At 40.4% G+C, this 24,011-nt stretch overlaps 1 protein-coding gene across 6 annotated transcripts in view; it reads left to right on the plus strand.

The window, feature by feature from the left end:
- The window catches only part of LOC124115238 (diacylglycerol kinase zeta-like), a 178,814-nt gene that overhangs the window by 22,502 nt on the left and 132,301 nt on the right, over positions 1-24,011 (plus strand). The window lies entirely within an intron of this gene.

Consider the following 24,011-nt stretch of genomic DNA (forward strand, 5'->3'; position numbering starts at 1 on the left):
AATGTATGGGGTAAGGCCAAGAAAAATTAAATTTTCAATTTGTGGCAGGCTTATTGTCTGATGGTTTTTAATTTGCAAACTTGTGGGAAAATCATTTACCTTTTAATAGTGTTGAAACATTTGTGAACAATTTGCACATAGTCTTGAAAATGGTTTTGGAAAGTAAATATTATAGCACCAAATTGCACGTGTAATTTGAAACATTTTGAATTTTTTCTTGGCCCTATTTCAAATTATGTATGCCGAGGTACCCTGCCAGAAGAGAGAGCGCATTTCATTGGCATGTTCTTTCATGGAAAGAGTTCAGAGTGAATCTAACTTGCAGAATGTATTGCTTGTTACCTGATGTCTTAACTACCTTGGTACAAACATTTCAGGCTGCCTGGGAGGTATAGTGAGGAATAAAACAGACGTAATCCAACGTTGGCCATCAACGTTGGGCCAATGTTGGCTATCAACGTTGGCCCAACGTCATTTTGACCGGCGGCCCAACGTTGGGCCCACGTTGGCTGAACATCGTTGGCACAACGTTGGGTCAACGTTGGCCCAACGTTGGCAAAGAAACGTTGGCCCAACGTTGGGTCAACGTTGGACCAACGATGTTCGGCCAACGTTGGCCCAACGTTGGGCCGCCGGTCAAAATGACGTTGGGCCAACGTTGATAGCCAACGTTGGCCCAACGTAAGTGATAACGTTGGCCCAACGTTGGCCCAACGTCTGACTGCTATCTGGGTTGGTGGCAAGCTTCAGATTTTGAAGCAGAAGTGATGAGGCTCTTCCAGTGACTTCATCCCAAAGAGGCACGGACAGCACTGTAGACTAAGTGTTACTTTGGGCTGGGACGAGTCCAAATTTATTACCCGGATACTCGACCCTCTATTGCCCAACCCTCCCGGGTATCTAACTGTATGTCTGAAGAGTTGGGTACATCAGGTCTGATTGGGAATTATTTTGCTGGAGTGCTGGCAAATGCTGTTTACATACATGTATAAAACAATCAGATCATGCATACACTAAAGTTGACTGGTCAAATCTTTACTCAAACGTATAAAAGTCAGAAACAATGCGTGCATAGTCAGAAAGGAATGCAAACATAGCGACTTTTGTTATTGTATTTAAACAATATATCACGTGACTACCCCGGGCCTGGGTAGTACTGTGGGTACCTAGGTCCTACTCAGTACCAGCCTGTCCTGAGAACCCGAGTTACCCGTCCCAGCCCTGGTGCTACTGTTTGCTGTGTAGAGATGCCGCCCTCTTACTTGCCAGAACCTTTGTGGGTTGGATTGCCAGGTTCACCACGATCAGGAGCCTTGGTTTGTCTGCACAATATTGTGGGTATCATCCACAGTGGTTAAAGCAAGCGTACATCGCCGATTCTCGGTGTTTTTGTATCATGCATGACATATTTATGAGTCTGATGTCACATGCCTGATTCACTTCTCAAACCAAAACAATGGAGCTCCGCACAGTGAAGCCAGCAATGCAAGTGCTGCGCAGAGTAAACTGGCTTCAGTCTTGTTTTTTTAAACAAATCAAATTGGAGAGAAAGCTTGTGTGTTTTGCTAATGGCTGAGTTAAAAATACTTATTGTCAGCTTGATTAGATTAGAAGTCAGTGTTTATCAAAACCTAGATTACAATATATATATGTGTCTTGGGCGTATGAAGCCAATCACTCTCCAACCCAGAGTTCCTTGCAGCCAGCCGAGTACCTCTGTCACATCGGCACATCGTCCATTCATGTGTTTTTCATCTGTGTCATTTTGTATGAGTCTACACACTGAGATAAACATATGTCATGAAATGTTAAACCCAGCCACATCCCTGGGGATGTTTTTAATATTGAGACACAATATTTATGAATATTTATGCTTTATTAATATTTCACTATGAGAGAAACGTTTATATTTGTTAATATTACCATGGCTACGATTGACAATAAGAAGGCAGAAAATTCAATTTTTAACAGAATAATTTATCAGCTATAGTTAGCATAAAAATTTATTGATTGCAGTCTACATGGGAACACTTTGTCTGTACATATGCAGCATAATTAAGTTTATTTTTAATTGATACATTTGAGTTGATATGTTGATACTAATCTCTCCAATCAATGTCTCCCCTACAAGTTATTCCCTCATACTGACCCCTTTATATTGTCCTTCAAGGACGACCGCCTCTGTGGACTAGTGGTAGAGCATCTGCCCAGAGAGAGGAAGGTCCGGGTTTCAATCCCCGGCTGCACCATACCAAAAGACGTTAAAAGATGGTACTTGTTGTTACCCAGTCAGGCGCTCGGCATTAAGGGGCAAAAACAAGGACTGGTCGGCTCAGAGTATCTCAGTGTGCTAGCACTATAAATCGGCATTAGTTCGGACTAGTACAAGCAGACACACACACAAACACACACACACACACACATTTGCATGCACGTCGCTATATAAGTGCAATAATCTTTTACGCGACGCTAAATCCCATTTCTGTTCACCTCACCTCCTTCAAGGAATAACGGATTCATGACATGGCTTGAGTACCGGCCTCACAGTCATTCCATATTGAACAGTGCATGACCGCTACACGTGGGCCTTAAAATTTATGACATCCTATTACATGATACACGTTTCATATTGACCAGTGCTTCATGCAGACCAGTACATTTTCCTCCATGAAATATAAGATTTATGACTTGATTCTACAAGCTGTCTCATTGTATATTGACCAGTGCTTCACCCTGACCACTACGTTTCCTGATGGATTATTAGATTTATGACACGACTCTGCTTCCATACTGTCCGAGTTTCTATTGACCAGTGCATCATCCTAACCGCTGCCATTTCCTCTGAGGGATATAAAATGTCCAACATATCTAGTACCATGCTGTTCTAAATATTGACCCACACTTCACACTGACCACCACACTTCATACTGACCACTATGTTTAACCTCCAAGCGATATGAGATTTATGACACGTCCAGCAGATGTTGGCATCCTCCATACACACCAGTAAACCACTTAGCTCAGCTCAAGGACACTGTCCATCCCTGTTTGATGTAGACTTGTGAACAAGTCAATGGGTTTAGCAGGTAACAAGCTGATGTGCATCTAGAGCTCCACTGACATTACATAAGCCTATCCATGCAGGCCTCTCCACACAAGCTGTCACTCCCACTCAGGTTGGTGGGGGCACACGAGCAGATGCTCTTGGATGTTCTTGCTCTTCAAATCGTTTAATCCACGTTGAACAATCTATCATACAGACAGTAAAAATAAATAAATCCAATGCAGCCAAAGCAAGTCTATAATAGATGTCAAGTCTAGATTACTTGGAAAGTCTCTGGGATCCTTTATCTTATTTTTTTATGAAGATTTATCAACTATATTTTTACTGTTTTTATTTTCTGAAACTAGATGTTGAAGTACCTGAAGTTGTCCTTCTATCAAATGTTGGGTTAATGAAAGTTACATATTCCACCTCCCACTCAGGGACGCCCAAGTCAAAGCATGACTTCTACCGTCACAAACAGCTACTGTTCAACCTTGTATACAATCTGATAAAGCAACTGAAGGTCAAGTTAGGCCTGCCTCCATGTTAAAATGAATAGACAAGAAGACACAATTTATGGACAGCAACTTCTTTATTTTCAGTATAGATCCTCATGCATTGCTTAGTAAGGGTATATTGATCTAATCGCCTATACGGGAAATAAAGAAGTTATCCATAAATTGTGTCTACTTTGTCATCCGTCAACTCCTAAGTAATGCCTATCAAACAACTCAAAATGGATAGAGTTATCATCAAATGGCCGCAAGTTATGAGGCAAGGGGCAGGCACTTGTCTGTGGTATATGAGAGAAAACATCTTTCTTATATACAATAAGGGGTATATAACAGTAGGCATCTTTTACATACATTACACAAAGCATCATCATTCACCATTCCAACTACTGAACGTGGTTCAATTATAGGAAGGCACGACAATAAAGTGCTAACCGCTCTGAAAGAACATTAAGGTCCTACCTTGCAATGAAGACCAATGAAGACCTTGACAAAGGAATGATTAGTCAATAAGCTTTAATCTAATTGAGGCATGGTCAGTATATTAACCTACCATCATCATGACCTCAGTATCAGATTAGGGCATCATTTGGAATTAATATCCAAGTCATGCAGTCAGATATGTACTAATGTGAGGATAACGTTTTTTTCCAGGGCATTTTAAGTTGTAGCAGGATCACGAGGGTTACGTGGGGTTTTAGGTTTCCCGTGTTAGGTTTTGTAAAACCCAACTAGGGTCGCATAAAACCTCATGTACCCCTTGTGATCCTGCTACAACGAATTTATCTTCCCGACATGATTTAATATGACATTGTAAAGAATTAAAACAAATTCGATATTGAGTGACAACAGCTATTCAATTGAGCTGAGGTTAACTATGCATTATGTCGCAGAAAAAGGCATGCAGTTTTTTGCTTCGAAGCGGGGGTATGAGGGATTTATTCTGCCTCTCAGAAATCCATGTGCAGTGTGACTTGTACATGGTGGGGTATAAGAGATTTATTCCCCCGCTGAGAAATTTATTTCCCTCCAAGGCGGTTTCATAGTATTTTATAAAGATCAGGTGGACCAATCAGATCTTATCATTCTGACATGGAGGTATGATTATATCATTTGCAGAAGCCCAAGGCCTGCCATCAACTGTCAGACTCAACAATGTTTGTTTTCATTAGTATGCAGATTAACTGTGATGTCTCATGATAACATGCCTGATAACTGCCATCATTAGGAAAATCCATCAACTTCTAAGTAATGCCTAACTAACTTCAAAATGGATAGAGTTATCATCAAATGGTTGCAGCAAATGTCCCGTGAGGCACTCGGTCAGTCATCTGAGTCAAGGTTCCAATTATCAGACGCCATGTTTGTTTTCATTAGTATGCAGATTAGCTTGATGTCGCATGATAAGATGATTGATAATTGCCATCATTAAGAAAATGAGGGCATTATCAAGTTGCAGTGGCCTGCCTTTGACTGATATCTTGCAGCCTTTTGATGATAACTCTATCCATTTCATATTCAACGTCCCAAAATATTGAAAGTTCTTCAGTTGCATAATATGAGATTGTATACAAGGTTGGAACAGTTGCTGTTTGGGACGGTAGTGGTCATGCTTGGCTTGGTGGACTATGCATCATTGAGTTCGTGTGTTTGCACTCAGCAATAGTCCAGCTATTATGGCAGTCTGTAAATAATTGAGTCTGTATCAGATAATCCAGTGACTGACATTATGAGCAACGATACACACCATCTGGATAAGATAACACACAATCAACCAAGTCCCCAAGTCTGACCAATATGTTCGTTACCATTGGTTACTGGGGACCAATTCCTACCAGAACCCCAGCAGGGTTGTGATGGGTGGGTAGAAGAATATCAATGTAGGAAGGGTCAAGTCAGATTCTGTGAGGTAACTTTCATTAACCCAACTTTTGATAGGACAAGTTCAGGTATTTCAATAGACAAACATCCCAATCTCTCACATTGGTGTCAAGTCATTTGTCATGTAGTTTTTTTTAGAATAATAATAACAATAACAATAATAAAAATAATAATAATAATCATCCCTTTTCCATTGTGCTATATCCACACAAAAGGGGCATGCTCAAAGCGCCACATAATTATTACCCCGGCTAATGGATCAGTGTGCACCCAACCATCATTCTCAGCTCCCTAGGCAGTATACAACCCAAGCAGCCGGTGAGGCGCTAGAAGGTTAACACCCACATTGCCATCTCATCCTACCCGGTACCCATGAACTGCCGGGTGAACAGATTATTATTTCGAAGAAAGTCACTTGCCCAAGGAGACACCACATTGCGTACCTTCCATTGTCCCCCTATGCTTCACAAGCTTCACAAGGTTTGACTAAATTGTCTGATAGGCGGTTGACAAAGTAGAGACAATTTATAGATAACAACTTCTTTGTTTACTGTAAAGGCAATATCAGGATCTATACTGAAACGCCACATTTACACTAAATAAAGAAGTTGTTATCCATTAATTGTCTTTACTTCGTAGGTTTGTCTAGTTTCAAATTTCACATATACATCAACTGCCGGAGGTGATTATAAGCAAAGGAAGTGGCACTTTGTCTCCGTTTGGGTTCTGACAATGTGTCTCCAAGTCGGGACAAATCCAAGCTTTCCTGCAGTGGTGATGAAATATTCATGATTTGAGGGGAGATTGTGGCACAATCAACCATTACCTTGAAATGATTAGAACTAAGTAGGTATGATGTGTGTATATACATGCTGATAATGGTGAATCACCATGCAAATATATTGATTTCTTAATAAACAGTATGCAATATTTAGTATGAGTATATATTTCCACAGCATTTGTCTGACTTAGACTCAAAAGCTCGTTTCAAATGAGAAGATATTTAATTGAATTGGGAGAAAAAATCTTTTTCTCTCTCATTGTTATCTGCAGAGTAGGCAGACGTGTAGGCGTGAAGATGGCCGTCCTGTTTTCATAATGTGGAGGGATGCTAGTGCAGTCGTTTACAGTAAACTTTAAATATGGAACTAAATAATTTATCAAGAATATTGAAACAAGTATCTTGAAGGGTAAGAAGCTACTCGTATTCCAGAAACTACCAAGAGTTGATGAGCAGATTTGTCATCACATGACCTGACGTTGTGTTTGGTAGATTACTCGTGTTCGCCATGGCATCAGCAGACAATGCCACAATGAAAACATTGAATTTCCACTCCGTGACCTTACACATATTCTTCCATATCGTGTGGGATTGTGGTTAGTTAAAATAATCTTGACAACATTTTTTTTCACATTGACATTTATCATAAAATCATTCCCAAGTTGATATGTTTTTTTTATTTTTCATGACTAAGACTTCTTCCTTTAAAGGATCGATCCTGTTTTTATATTTTAAAAGGGTATACATAATGTACTTGGTTGCGTGTATTGATTAACTTGTTTTATGGTCGTTGATATCGAGGCTTACAGATACTGTGTATACTTAAGAAGCCCAGGTTACCAAAGACATCTTAAAAACGTAGAAGAGTTCATTCTGCATGTTTTGTGAATAAAATAAGAGAGGCCTTACCTGCAGAATCAGACAGGATTTCAAGTTTGCAAGATTATGAACTGAATATGTGAATCTATGTACACCAAAACAAATATATTGCCTTAGCATGTGATCTGACCAATGTGCATGTCCCTCTGTAATTGTTGTACAATGGTAGTCAGTCCGGGATTAGTTTTAACAATGTATGCAAAATTTATTTTCACAACCAGTTCTTTTAGTTTATGGGGACCTCTCTCACAGACAGATGCCTCAAAATGCAAGGAATACAAAATGGTATGTCCAGTCAGTTTCCATTTTCCTCCTCGCTGATAACTCACATCGGCCTTTTCGTTTGGAAGTTTGAAGAAATGACACCTGGTGCTTCGGTTTGATGAACTAGGACACCCCATGCAACACAATAGGACACCCAAAGCACCACAATAGGACACCCCATGCAACACAATAGGACACCCCAAGCAACACAATAGGACACCCCATGCAACACAATACCCCATTTCGCGTCTTCAATTTTCTGAGTGAGTGAGTTGTGTTTAACGCCGCTTTTAACAGTATTCCAGTCATATCACTCCGTGTCAGCTTAATGTAGGAGGAAAGCCCGAAATGATGCAGGTATTAGATGTTTACCACTTCGGTGAAACCCACGAGCATGGGTATGGTGCTAACAAACCTAGAAACATAATCGGGGCGAACCGGGATTCGAACCCACAATCATAGGTTTCTGGCGTGCCCATGAGACGCAACTCTGCACAGCGAATCGCGGCGCCTTAGACGACTGGGCCACCCGTGCCCCCTGAGATTTTCAGAAAGTCACTTCATTGTCATGTAGATTAATGCACTGTAAACAAAACAAAATGGCTGTCATGTCTACTATGACATCACACCTACAGCTCGGACGAAAGCTGGGATTTCAATATGCATACTGAATGGTTGTGGCAGCAGGACAGTTGTTTGTTGCTTTTTTGATAACGATGAAATCACATATGATTTTTTGTAAATGTGTTCTTTGTATTACTATTTAACATGTGTTAGAAAATTTGTTTTTGAAGATCTCTTTTAACGTCGTTATGGGGATCTAATGGCGTCCTCCCTGTTCATCATTAAGGGTCACAGATGCAATGTTTCTATTCAGAAATACTCCCTTAATTAGGTGTGCCAGGTTTGAATCCCAGAATCTTAATCAGACCCGGTATCATGCATCGCAGATCGAGTGTTTGTTGCTATCTGACATCAGGAACGCAAGTCCAGAGCCACCAGGAAATTACACACAATGTATTTAGAGATAGCAGGTCCCACTGGCCGATTGTTGTGTTTCCATCTGACGAATCTTCTCGCCAGACTGTCAGCACAGATCACTTGCCAGACACTCCATTATGTATTGCTTACTGGATACAGGAGAATCAAAGGACCGAGGGCAGCTTTCATTGGCACAATATTTTAAGAAAGATAATTGTGCACGTTGTTAACATGAAACTTGCATAACCAGCTTTGAAATTAGTGCACTTTTGTATCTGATGTCATGTTAATTTGGCCACACCGAAGATCAATGAGTCGTAAGTTACTTTGGTGTTGTGGCGTCAACGGAAAGAAGAACACCTGTATGTCATACAGTGTTATCAGATGGGGATTGGGTGATCAAAATGGAGACAAGTTTGGTAATCAGTTCTGTTTTGTATTAGATATGTTTTTTATTTTACTGCCATTCAGCAATGAATATAAAGGTGCTGTTTATGACATCCCAATGTTCCAGTACCTGGTACTTGTTGTACACGATGATCAGTAGCTACAAGGGGTGGTGGGGTAGCCGTTAAAGCGTTCGCTCGTCACGCCGAAGACCCAGGTTCGATTCCCCACATGGGTATAATGTGTGAGGCCCATTTCTGGTGTTGTCCGCCATGATATTGCTGGAATATTGCTGAAAGTGGCGTAAAACCATACTCACTCGCTCCAAGGCTATAAGGTGTGGTTAGTACTTGGTTGGTGCTCATACTATCACTGGTTTACCCCAACCTTCTATTCTTAAGGTCAAGTATTGTTTTTATCTAACATAGAGTATGTGATGTTGTAGATATTGTAATCAGCACATCAAACATTCCATTATGTTTTGTAAAGCAATCTTTCAGACAAAATAATCCAGAAGGATTTAAAAAAAAAAAAAATGTTTATGAATTTCTGATATATTGAACAGAATATGGGAACTGGAAAGATGATTAATTTCTTATGTGGAGACAGATTGCGTAGCAGGTTCCTTGGTTGAAACCAGAGGGATATATGATTAGCGTAAGATTAACTTGAGATAATTTACAAAGAATTTCTCACCGGAAACCTTATGGGGACATATACTACTCAAAAGAAGTTAAAAAGCACCAATTCTTTCTGACTATAGTTACTCTGTCATGGCTGGTGGGTTTAACACACAGCCTTCCAATTGTGGGTGTTCTTTAATTTGTTTTGAGTAGTATATATCAGCCTTTAAGCCTTCCACAATACAGATCACTGTTACGCGGCTGAAATATGAGTTACGTCTGTCAGTCGTGGGGTGATCAGGGCCCGTTCCACGAAGCAGCCTGTAACTGCTATGATTTAATGATTGATTGTCACATAAAGCGTATGTTAAAAGTGTGGGATTATGACCACCAGAGTTGCTATTAAAGCTCGCTTTGTGCAATGGGCGCAAGATTTTATGAGCTGAATGGTCTTCTGATCGCCATTATCTACACATAAAACAAATTTATTATTAGGAGTAACAGTTACAAATACATATTTTAAGTTAAATATCTGTGTGTGACAATACCATCTATCTTGTGATCGCCTAGAGGCTCTCAGTATGGTAACTCGAAGTGTGCATACGGTCAGCTTATTGTCGGAAGCAAGTGACGCCATATTAAACAGCTGCGTTTTTTCAAGATTGCAACATGCCGATGAGATATTTGTTTTATTTGTTTGTTTTTTAACACCGCACGAATATTCCAGCTATACGACAGCCGTCTGTTACTAATCAAGTCTGGACCAGGCAGTCCGGTGATTGACATCATAAGCATCAATCCACGCAATTGGAATATGACATGCATCAATCAAGTCAGCAAGCCTGACCACCCGATCCTGCTAGTCGCCTCTTACGACAAGCATAGTCACCTTTTACAGCAAGATTGGGTGGCTGAAGACCAATTTGATTTGGTTTTGAAATCTTCTTTTATAAGTAAATGCCTTGACGCTGCAATGTTTCTTCTTCAATCAGCTTTTGTTTTGTTTTTCATGGAAGTTGTGTTTTACCAAACAGCTTGCACCAACCACTGTCCCAGGATCTTCACGGGTTGCTAATGAGTGAGTGAGTTTGGTTTTACGTCGCTTTTAGCAATATTCCAGCAATATCACAGCGGAGGACACCAGAAATGGGCTTCACACATTGTACCCATGTCGGGATTCGAACCCGGATCTTCGGCGTGACGAGCGAACGCTTTAACCACTAGGCTACCCGACCGCCCCACAGGTTGCTAATGAGATTCGCCCACGTGTAGTGAATTGAAAGGAATATAGGACTTGGGCAGCCTTATATAAGAGTCTTTCCAGGACCATTTATTGAACCCATCTTAGAGCTGTTGGCTTAGATATGATGAACAATGGAAGAGCTGTTTTGTTCTTTCTATATTGATATATCAATATATTTTTTATTTCAATCTGAAGCATATTGATATCAAGTTTTTTAGATATCTCATGCCATCTGTTCTCTCGTATCATAGAAGCCATTACTGTAGAGATTACCTTGCCCTTTTATCCTGGTATCGAAGGAAGTAAAGTGAATGCTATTATACACCTGTGTGTTTGGGTAGGAAGACAGGGTCGCTACTTAACAGGCAATTTGATGAGCAATCATCTGCATGGATGAGGGGCCAGGTCTGGAGGGTCTTCAAACAAAGCCATTATCTACGTTATGTAGATGTGTATCAGGGACGGCGGAGGGGAAGAGAAACATGAAGCTTTGTCACGTGGAGATGTTCCATGTGTGACGTCACGAGGTCATGCTGATGTGTCGTGTCACACAAGCATGACTAAAGTGATCGAGATCCATCGAAGGTACTTAGCTGTTTTCTTTACAGCTTTTGATTCATGACCTTTGTTTGTGAGAGACTGCAGCATGTAATGGTCGTATAATGATGCCTGATGACTAAATGAGGGCACCGATTTTGAATTGGTTCGGGTTGATGTGTGGGTGGGTTTAAGTGTTTTAAAGTACATCATTTATATTGGATTGGCAGTCATTTTTATAGAATGGGTGCAAGTTGTAATTGTTTGTTGCGATGCTGCAATTTTCTCTTCAGAGTTGCCTCCCTTGGATATGCCAGGAAGTGTGGGTTTGAATCCCAGATTTGCTCTGATTCTTTGTTTGGGTTTGTCAGCAGAATACCCATGCTTGTGATTTCATCAAAGACTGTCGATATCTGAGATCTGCATCACTTTCAACTTTTCTTTTCTCCCACTTTAAACTGACATGCCGTGATATGACTGAAATACTGCTCAAAGGAGTGGTAAACCCCACTCACTCACTCACTCACTCACTCACTCACTCACCACTCACTCACTCACTCACTCACTCACTCACCCACCCACCCATCCACCCACCCACGCACTCACTCACTCACTCACTCACTCACTCACTCACTCACTCACTCACTCACTCACTCACTCTCACTCTGTTGCCACTGCATATACATGTAGATGATTTTGCTTGTATGGGCCCCTGTGTCTCTATGATGATATATTGTAAAATTTAAAGTATTGACTGCAGTTTGTAAAATCAATTTGATTTGGTTTTGAAATCTTCTTTTATAAGTGAATGCCTGGACGCTGCAATGTTTCTTCTTCAATCGGCTTTTGTTTTGTTTTTCATGGAAGTTGTGTTTTACCAAACAGCTTGCACCAACCACTGTCCCAACAGCAATTTATAAACATCAAGTTGGGCCAAGAGTAAGTCTACTTCTCACTTTTGGACTTACTAGTTTGTTCTGTTTTTTTTATGTTCAGCACCACACTCGGCAATATTCCAGCAAAATGACGGCGGTCTGTAAATAATCAAGTCTGGACCAGACAATATAGTGATTAACATCATGAGCATCAATCCACTTGGGATATGATGACATGCATCAACCAAGTCAGTGAGTCTGACCACCCAATCCCGTTAGTCGCCTCTTACGGCAAGCATGGGTTGCTGAAGACCTCTTCTAACCCGGATCTTCACAGTTAGGACTTACTAATTCTTCTTCATGTTATACGTCATGAATTACACTGATGATGGTGTTTGGAGTTGGATTATTCTCATCATGACTCTCCTGCATCCAGAAACCATCGCGAACACCTGGTGTCATCACTTTTTGATTGTAGTTCACAAACACAAGCCCATGTTAAAGTCGGACTCATACAATCAACTCTGCTTTTAGCAGAGATGTCTTATGGCCATGGAAAGGGTTTTGTTGCTTTTAATGATATTGTGCTAATGCATCGTATTGAGTTGTGTAATAAGGTAGCTGGCAAGCTGTATGTTTTGTACGAAGGAGTCGGTTCATGCCTTGTTCATACCCCCTTCAGGAAACCCGTTCTAAGTCCATTGACTCTTGTGTAAATGACATGAAATGAGACTGGCTTTAGCTAATTGTTCAGAACTACAGGGTATTGATGGGAGATCGGGGATTAATTAGCTGGAAGTCAATGGAAATCCCTCCTCACAGAGCTTTCCCTGAAACCTTTGTATTAAGTCTTAATTACAAGACGCTCGTGCTGCACTGGGTGCATCCTATATGTGGTCTTGATTCAACAATTTAAGCTCTACCTTGCCTTCAGAGAAGCAGCGTTTCTTAATAGTAAGAAGTGGATTTGTATTGCCCCAAATTCCATTCACATGTGGATGCTCACATCGCAACAAAGTTCATAAAACTGGCATGGTATTAAGACACATTTCATGTGAGGCTAGGACCACCTTCGTGGTCTTGTGGTAGAGCGTCCGCCCGGAGAGCGGAAGGTCCAGGGTTCGATCCCGGGCCGCGTCATACAAAAAGACGTTAAAAGATTGTACTTGTTGTTACCCTGTCTGGCGCTCGGCATTAAGGGGCTAAAACAAGGACTGGTCGGCTCGGAGTCAGTATACTGTGTCTGAGTGGGGTATTCATGTTAAACTGCGGCATGGTATCTCAGTGAGCTAGCACTATAAATCGGCATCAGTCCGGACTAGTACAAGCAGCCACACACACACATACACGTGCATGCACGTCGCTATATAAGTGCAATAATCTTGGACGCGACGTTAAACCCAATTTCACCTCACCTCATGTGAGGCTAGAGTATTTATGGAACAGATGCTTTTTCAGTCCACTATTGAAGTTTCAGTTCTGCAGCAGTTGGTTCCATAGAGTGGCAGCCCCAAACTTGTAAGATCTCTGACCGAATGATTTCAATCTGGTTGTAGGAATTTAAGCAAAAGTTTGTTGTCAGAGCGCAGAAATTTTGAAGGTGTCCATTTCTCCAAGTGCTCAGAGAAATGTTCAGGTGCATAGCATTGTTAAGTATCACTGCAGATGATATGATGTGAATTCCTGATTGGCAAACTGATTCATTTAAGACTTTCACCTTGTGTGAGTTCTTTGGAGTATGAACCTTCATAGAGTTAGGGCCAAACGTATGAACGTCGGAGCGAAGTGAAAGTCAATTCTTATAAGTTTAATGTCAATATTTTATACCTTGAGGGATGTAGTGGTAGATCATAACATGTGACTTCATGTTTACACTGACAGCCAAACAACAACCAGCTGTATTGCAGAATAAAATAGTTCCCCAAACAGAGGTGACATGAGCATATGTATGCTCAACTTGCTTTACATGAACTTCTAGCTGTTGTAGTTTGTTTACAAGAAATGTATTCAAATAATATCATCATTGGGTGAGAAAGGTCTGCAAAGAATTATCTCAGTAAGTCAGTCAAAATGACAGCGCATCGTAATACATTTACATCAAGTACAAGGCCGACATGATAAACGTGACAGGAGAGATTTCTAAAGTTGTTAATGAACCTGTGGCGGTTACATGTGTTGGTCATCACTGATCAGTTGGAAGATTAATATTAAAGATGTATCAAAAAGATACTAAGGTAAATTCATAGATTGCTGTAGACTGTCGCTGTCAGTCTAGACACGGATGAAGTCGATACTACGACAGTGGATGTGCATTTGTACGTATTTTTTCACGAAGATTAGTTGTAGCAAGAATATTCGTGAGCGATCATGCAGTCAAACTTAGTGATGTTTCTCAATGTATGCTAAATGTAGGGAATTTAGAGGGGTTTTCCCAGGTCTGTGGAAGTAGTCAGTCAGTGTTTATGTCATTTCAAGAATACAGTCTTCTGAAAAACATATGAACGTCAAATTATGTCAGTCATGCACTAATGAACGTCCGCTTTGTGGTCACTCTTCCAATTTAAAAGCCATATCTCATGTAAACTTTGTGTAAACAAAATTAATAAGGTTTGGACAATATTGTCCATAGAACAAAATGGTTGATATGAGACATCGTATGCAGCAGAACTTGCAGAGTTGTGGGCCTTTGTCATGCCAGGATCAGCTGATATTGCATTCGACCCACTGTTGACACATGTAGTGAATTTATCCCAAGTTATAAATTTAAAAAATGAATTTCCATGGGTTATTAGAAAGAAGAAAAAAAACTCAAAGTATCCTTGCACGCTTTTAACAGGGAAGTACACACAGAAAAATCCTAATTGAAGTCTTTGAAGAGATCAAGTGATATAATAGGATGATTTGTGCTTTAACTATGCAAATGAAAGAGTCAATATAAAAGAAATTTAAATTTTGAGTGCAGAAATGTTGCAACAGCTCAGATGCTGGAGCCCCTGAAATCATTCCGTACTTCCCGGTACCAGCCAAGGGATGTTTATGTGAGTACTTTGTGTGCTTTAGTCTCCATAATCAGTTGATGTGGCTGTTAATGAACTGTTCTCAACATCTTAATGATTCTTGCTAGGAATTAGTGCTGTTGATAGTTTATAACCGTTCAGTGTTAACAATCACCCCAGATTTACGACACTGTTGTTCATGCAAAAACTGGTGTCTAATGGGTTCTTAATTATTCTGTTCGTCCAATTTGTGTCATAGGAACATTTGTGGACAGATATTGGTAGGTGTGATCGTTTTTTAACAAAATAGTTGGAATAGAATTGTACCTAATGTGATCAGCATTCTGATGTTTGCGTTTGCATTATTATTGTCAGCCATCTTGGAAAATGACTGATATGAACAGTTATCATGTTATGGCGTCACTTGCTTGTCACGTTACAACAACTGTTCACACAACTATTTCACCCAAAATAAATCATTGTAATTTGTGAATTAATGTTCGTGTACACCTTGTGAAATTTTGCAGTAGGATTGAGAAATGTCTGTGTTTGCGTTATTGGAATTAAGACAGTAATATGGTGGAGGTCCGGGTGGGAGAAATATCCTACCACATCTGGGCGCCGTCATCCATGTTTGAATTATGATAAACGATAATGGTTAAAAAGGGAACAACTTTCAGGATTTGATGGAGAGCTGTTAAGATTGTATAAATCACGTTGAAGATTCTGATCAATATTGTTAAGGCCACTTCGTGGATTATATGAATAGAAATGATTTGCACTCATAAGTGGTTTAAGGTGACATTCACGAACGGAATGACTATCTCATGTCATTGTCTGCACGTGTAGAACAAGGGGAGGAGGTTTAGTGATGGAGATCTGACCTTTAGTGAGTGAGTGAGTTATCAGCAGCGTTCCCACCATTTCAACGTGTGTACAACACCAGATATGGGCTTCACACATTGTTCTCATGTGGGGAATTGAACCTGATCTACAGTGTGATGAGCCAACACTTTACCCACTGGGCTACTCCACCACTCCCAGCCAACAGAAAGTCTGCTGAACTGTCTTACAGCACATTTCTGTTGTAGGAAATCGAAGAAATTTTCCCCAAAATTTCTTTGATATTTTCAGATAATGCGGTTGTTGTCCTTTGCTATGTTCAGAGATAAGTTTCGCCAAATGCTATATGTTTCAAACTAGCATCATTATGTAACTTTGAGATTTTCTACCACATAGCTGACTAACCATGATTTATTTATGGTAGCTGATTTATCAGCTATGTGGTAGAAAATCTCAAAGCCTGTCAAGTTGCATAAGTGGGAAATAACTTGACTTTTATTCAGTCCTACCATGGACAATGTGTGACAAGTACTTCCAGAAGTCATTACACCTAAGTACCTCATGGACACAGATGGACAGCCTTCCATTTGGCTTAGCAGATGGCTGGATTCAACTGACGTGCCTGGATCCCAGATAGCATATGTCTGGCCTGATATGATTCCACTTAAGAAACATCAGTACACTGTGTATTAGACCGACGATGGCCGGACATGTAACATGGCAGACAGAGGTGGCATTCAGAGAGCCATAAAATTGTTCAATGCTTGTCGGAGGAAATAAAACTTCCGTCACGGTATTGATTATTTGAGGAAGGTTATAGTTTTCATTTGCAGAGTTTGGCTGGTGCTCCATCACTATTGAGGTAGGTAGAACCTCTCTGTATATTCCCTCCAGGGTCCATGAAGATCCTAATGAAGAAACTCCATCCAAGAGGAAACTATTACAGGGTAGAGTTCCAAAGATCGATGTGTTTGACAGTGGACCCACTACAAGGAAGCAGACAGACATAATTAAATGGAGGGATTTTTTATTCCCCTCCATGGCAAGGCTATTTGCTCAAATGCCCGCTATGACAGTGTGGGAGTCAGATGAATGGCCAGAGTAATGAGCTAATGTGTAGGTTTGCCGTGGTGTGCCGCCGCCTCGATGGTTGTCACAAGTGCTGACAATTCTCAAGTGGACCTCGACAAACAGGAGAGGGTTCCTTCTGTTCTTGGCTTATTGCATTCCACATTGGGACTTTGCGCTGGTCCAGAGATTCACCTTTATGGCATAAACAGCTTGATTGCTGATTTGATAAGTTAAAGAATTTTAGATTGAGTTTTTGTTGTGGTCGTTTGGGCTTTTGAAATAGGGGTAAATGTACCAATTATAATTCATTTGATTGAATTTGGTTACCTGTATGCAAATTTCATGACAGTAACTTTGAATGAATCTGTGTCAGGAATGAAATATGGTTTGGGCAAAAATTGTCAATGTCAGAAATATTGCTCTTTTGGCTCTGGATTTCTGCTCTTTTGGCTATGGATGTATGTTTGAGGGCTAATGCTCAGTAACTGAAGAGGCTCAGTCCTCTTGGCATCCTCAGTTCACTGTGCAGAGTTGAAACCCACAGGCCTGCAGTAACCTTGGAGGAGAGCCCCATGCAGGCCTTCAGCAACACATGCTTACTGTAAGGCGACTAACAGGATTAGGTGGTCAGGCTTGTTGACTTGATTGATGCATGTCGGTTGATGCCAATTGCATGGATTGATGCTCATGGTGTCAGTCACTGGATTGTCTGGTCCCAGTTATTTACAGACCGCCGTCATATAGCTGGAATATTGATGACTGTGGCATTGAACAACAAATTATTTAGATGGTCATTTCTATTTAGAATAATGTTACACATAGACCAGGTTAGCTACAAGGGCATTAGGAATATCTTGATGTTATCATTTTAGTTTAACAACCCTTTTTATGAAGTTCAATGGGTTTTTAAGGACACAGGTTACATAATAAGATCTGTTGGATACAAAACACAGAAAAAAACCAATGTCATACAAGTCAAAAGTCAAATCGAACCAATTCAATAAAATATGACAAAGATGCTGGTTCAGCAGTTTTGTCAGTAATAAAGACATCTTATGACAGTTCTACTGGAAGCACCATCCAATGATATTTGTGTCTTCTGTGACACAAGGTTGTGATATGAGCCAGTTTTATGAGACTGTGAAGGGTCGGAATTGCCCACAAAGACAAATCTATTCACATGGCAAATATCACGGTGTCTGTGTTTGACAGCTCTAGATGCTTGCAGCCTTCCACTTGACCTTTATTGATAATACAGTTTCAAACAACTCCTGCGCAAAGTTGATATCTCATTAATTACATATCAGCTTGTTGTGCTTGAATGAGTCCTAATTTATGTTAGGTGCTAGACTTGCACAAGTCTCTATAGCTAAGGAAATGATTATTAGTTTAAACTACAATTCATAGATTATATTAATAATAAGAACAAGTTATCCTCATTAAAGAGTACTCAACCATCGCCTTTTCTAGACTTTCCTATTACAAGGGTAAAATGAATATACATCCATGGACTTATCATTCAGTAGAGCCTTAGAGCAAGGCTAGTTTGGTGCTAGTGTCAGAGATACTGTTCCTGTGGTGAAATTGGTCCGTTGTCTCCAGGGGAATTATTCCCATGGAAAAGTTTTAACTGGGAAAATTTTCCGCAATACATTTACAGTGGCAATATTTGTTCTGGACGGAACTGTTTCCATGTTGAACAGATCATCGTCGACAGTTACCGTTACACAGGCAGCTTCTGTCCCTGTCAGATGGGAGTGGTTTATGTTGATGTTCGTTCCTGAACTCTTGCAGCATTCTGTATGACCTTTATAGAATAATATGGTTGTGTACAACTCCCTCTTGAAGTGAAGATATTATCATTTTTTAATATTAGCATATCATGCCCCTCCTTCCCACCCACCTGTGAAAGATGTTTTTAAACGTCGTACAAGTCTTGCTCAGAAGCTGTTTGATCATGGTTACAACGTTCAAGGTCTCAGTAAAGCTTTCAAAATGTTTTATGGTAGACATTTGTGGAGGACATTTCAAAATTTGACGCATCAGTGACAAAAATGATGTCCGAAGCAATTCCCTATTTTGACATGTACCTCATGTTCCCGTGTTTTTTTCAGGTGAACAATTGACTTGCCTTTGCCTGTGTTTGTGAAGGGTGCCACTGGTGGGGCAGGATACTCTCACCTTTTTGCAAACACCTGGTATCATTACTATTTGATAGTGATTTATAAACACATGCTCATGATATAGTTGGGAATCGTACAATCAATCCAATTTCTATTGGATATAGAAAGGGCTTTTTGTCGCTTTAATTATTATTATTATTATTATTATTATTATTCAGGATTCATTTCTGATATTATGTCATTTTGATAGAAATAAGCAGCGCCATTTAAAATGAAAAGGAGCCCCAGTGAGATAGACCTATGGAAAAATCTAGACTTGTTTCTTTTAGGGCTATGGCATTACAGAAAGGGCTGGGCTGAAGGGGAAATAATATGGTTGAGGAACTGTGTGACAGGCTAGGGAAGGAGTCTGTTTACTCTCATACAGTTGCAATTTCTGGTCTTTTCCTTGTACAGGAAATGTTCTCTCAGTTTCCGTGTGTTAAGATTTTCCATCTTTGTATACATAATGAATTTGTACATGAGGCTGAAACATTATTTGTGCATTTCCGTGGGCTAGATGGCATCAGGCTGACTTTATATCCTCAGTTTACGTTTCAATCAACTTGTCCTCATCAGCCTCCTTGTGATGGCGGACCCTGGATCCTGAATGTTGCCCCACGAGGGATGTCGTCTGCGCTGGTGCTGGCTGGCTGTCAGTCAGTCCAGGGGATGTGGAACAGCTTAGTCTGAAGTGGAAATGTGGGAGAGATGTGTTGTATATCTGGCATATATCACGCATATAGAAAAGGCTAATATTCCCCATGTGTCCATGTTGTTTCCGTAAACCAACAACAGGGTGTCTTAAGAGTGACCTTCCTGTCCTCAGCTACAATCTTTTGGTGTCCGTGATGCATGTCTTGGTATTTATGTGTCAAATTGAGCTGAAGATATTTTGTCTTTACGTGGACAGTGCCCTGCAGAGTTTCCCTTGTTGTAACTGTCAGTGAAAGGATTTCCCTTGTGGGAGAGGTGTACTTGCTTCAGTGCAGGACAGTCATCTGATGTGAGTGAGTGAGTGAGTGAGTTTGGTTTAATGCTGCTTTGAACAGTATTTCAATTGTATCAGGTTGTGTCAGCCCTCATTGCCCTCTTTTGTGAAACCCTGGTGCACATATGTGATGTGTGATTCTATGTGAGAATATGTGAAGGTGTGTGATGCCAGGTGAGAATATGTGAAGGTGTGTGATACTATGTGAGAATATGTGAAGGTGTGTGATACTATGTGAGAATATGTGAAGGTGTGTGATACTATTTGAGAATATGTGAAGGTGTGTGATACTATGTGAGAATATGTGAAGGTGTGTGATACTATGTGAGAATATGTGAAGGTGTGTGATACTATTTGAGAATATGTGAAGGTGTATGATGCCAGGTGAGAATATGTGAAGGTGTGTGATACTATGTAAGAATATGTGAAGGTGTGTTACGCAATGTGAAAATATGTGATGGTGTGTGAGAATATGTGAGAATATGTGAAGGTGTATGGTGCTATGTGAGAATATGTGAAGGTGTATGACACTATGTGAGAATATGTGAAGGTGGGTGGTGCTTTGTGAGAATATGTGAAGGTGTGTGGTGCTATGTGAAAATATGTGAAGGTGTATGGTGCTATATGAAAATATGTGAAGGTGTGTGATACTATGTGAGAATATGTGAAGGTGTATGGTGCTATGTGAGAATATGTGAAGGTGTGTGGTGCTATGCGAGAATGTGTGAAGGTGTGTGATACTATGTGATACTATGTGAAGGTGGGAGATGCTATGTGAGAATATGTAAAGGTGTGTGGTGATATGTGAAGGTGTGTGGTGCTATGTGAAGGTGTGTGATACTATGTGATACTATGTGAAGGTGTGTGGTGCTATGTGAAGGTGTGTGATACTATGTGAGAATATGTGAAGGTGGGAGATGCTATGTGAGAATATGTGAAGGTGTGTGGTGCTATGTGATACTATGTGAAGGTGTGTGGTGCTATGTGAAGGTGTGTGATACTATGTGAGAATATGTGAAGGTGGGTGGTGCTATGTGAAGGTGTGTGATACTATGTGAAGGTGTGTGGTGCTATGTGAAAATATGTGAAGGTGTATGGTGTTATATGAGAATATGTGAAGGTTTGTGATACTATGTGAGAATATGTGAAGGTGTATGGTGCTATGTGAGAATATGTGAAGGTGTATGGTGCTATGTGAGAATATGTGAAGGTGTGTGGTGCTATGTGAGAATGTGTGAAGGTGTGTGATACTTTGTGAGAATATGTGAAGGTGTGTGGTGCTATGTGAAGGTGTGTGATACTATTTGGGAATATGTGAAGGTGTGTGGTGCTATGTGCCATGTCACTTCTCTGATTGACACACATCACAGTTCCCTATTCAGTCTCTGGTGCAGTCGCTAACAGTTCATCTGTTGTTTGGACATCAGGAGACTTCAATGATAGATGAGGGAACCTATGGAAGACAACAGCATTATGCCTTGCCTGAGCACGTCCACACCGCCTCTAAGTGCTGCTTGATGAAACCCACCAGAGCATGCCATGTTTTCCCCTGGTGGTAGACGAAAGCAACTCAAAGGCGCTAGCTAGAGCATCCGTTACTCTAGACTATTGCTTAGTCTCTGAACATATTAAAGTACGTTTAAATTGAAAAGGAGCCCCAGTGTGATTGGAGTTTCAGTGTCCTGAACATGTGAGAAAATCTAGACTTGCTTCATTTTGGGTTATATGGGTGTATGGCATTATATTAAGTCACAATGTAATGTTAAGACATATTACATGGTACCTAGCAACTGAACATCAAGTAACTGTGACCTGTAATAATTTGTTGAGTTGTGTGGGAGTTAAGGTTGGTTTGTTGTTTAATGTCACAATCAGCAATATTCCTGCTGTCTCATGGTGGGAGAATAGTCTGGTATTTCCCAAGAGTGAATATTGACCCACTATTGCCATATGTAACAGAATTACTTTTTCTGGTGAATTACATTTCGGGACAATATAGATCTGTACTTGGACGTTAGTGAGGTGTTTGTGCAAACTGGCTATTGTGTCTTCAGTATTGTTCTTGTAAGCCAAGTTGTATGGGGTTTTGAGTAATGGCGACTGGTCACAGGGTAATAGCGTATTTCATAAGTAACATGGCAATGTACCTGAGCACCTTTAACACCCGTTATTGATTGACTTAAAAAACAGGGAAGTGAAAAATGTAATTCTCATGAGGATAATTTGTTCTCCTTTCCATCTGGGTTCATCAAGCCTCGTGGTGTTTTTAGAGATCGTTATGTGGCACTTAGAAGCTGTAGAAGCATAATGAGGATAGGGACGACTTATGGATTTGAGCTCCGTTCTCCTTTCCATGCAACAGTTGTGTACAGGTGTTCGTACCTCTATCAAGCAAGTGATCAGCAAGTGATCAAGTTGTGGATAATGCACAAGTAACTGGAAATTTGTTTCAAATAATGTGTGAATCATGCTAACGAGTATCATTATTTATAACGTATGTCCAGTTGTGCATACGTTATCAGACTTTAATAGGGCAGTAACAGTGGAAAGTTCACATTGATCAATAAATAAATGAAAATAAATACAGCACAAATATGCCGATGGACATTTCATGCAGTATGTTCATATTGTATGAGAATCTTTAACTTCGTGTTTCCTTTTCTGTGCTGCATTTGAATTATCATGAATAGTTGTACTGCACGTGCATTTTGTGAGATTTGATTGTTGTAGCCAGTTCACTCATAAGTAACATGCTTAACATTAATGCATGAGCTTTAAATTTGCATTGCTGAAAGTAGGTCAGTAAACTGTCCATTGACAACAGATAATCTACAGTTGAAACAATACCGTGAGTGAGTGAGTTGGGTTTAACACCGCTTTAACAGTATTTCAGTTATATCGCAGTGTGTCAGCTTAATGTGGGAGGAAAGCCCGAAGTGATGCAGGTCTCAGACATTTACCACTCGGGTGAAACCCACGAGCACGGGTATGGTGCTGACAAACCTAGAGACATAATTGGGTCGAACCGAGATTCATAGGTTTCTGGCATGCCCAAGGGACGCAACTCTGCACAGCAAATCCTGGCGCCTTGGGCCACCCGTGCCCCCAACAATACAGTGACATCATAGTTGTGTTTCATATACATAAACAACAAACTGAGTGACACATTTGTAAAAATTTTAAAGTTATAAAAAAATTAAGTCCTTCCTGCCTTCCAGGATGATGTCAAGAGCTTTTTTAAGTCTTTGTCTGTGAAATAGTGTCTTAATTGTGACATTGAAAGACCATGTAACCAGAGTCATAAGTACACAAATTTTCTTTCACCGGATAAAACATTCAAGAACAAAGGTAGACATCTCGACATGTCTACTGGGATTTGTGATGAGAAAAACTATACGTTGAAAATATCAGAAGTCTACTTGCGGTGTGTGAGTGTATGTGTAAAAATGTCATGTAGGAAGATGAAAAATGTCGGACAGCATGTGTATCAGTTTGTGTTGGGGATAATTAGTCTCACGAGAATCCGCGACCTTGATGAGCTTGCGGTGGCTCCCTCTGACAGACTCGAGCAGACCAGTGCCCCACATTCTCGTACTGAAAACGTAAAGGTTGGAGTGGTATTTCCAACACTGATTAAGTGTGTTTATCAATGGAACATTTCATGTCGGGATAAATGTTAACTGTATTCTGCAATCCCAGAAGCCACCTGTACTCTCGTGTCAGAGTGGAGATGTCGTTCCCATCACAGAAATGTCTTCTCGATCTTAAGACGTTGTTTGGTTTTAAAGAGTCATGTCATCCGAAGGTACGATGCTGCAAGATAGACAAGAGACTGGATTTTCCATTTCGATGCTAGCATCACCACTTTCCTCCCACATCAAGCTAATACTCCATGATACTAATGAACTAGAACTGTTATGCAAAACTGACTCACGAACT

This window comes from Haliotis rufescens, unplaced genomic scaffold, assembly GCF_023055435.1.
Source record: "Haliotis rufescens isolate VD_foot unplaced genomic scaffold, xgHalRufe1.0.p SCAF_26, whole genome shotgun sequence".
Taxonomy (NCBI): Eukaryota; Metazoa; Mollusca; class Gastropoda; order Lepetellida; family Haliotidae; genus Haliotis; species Haliotis rufescens.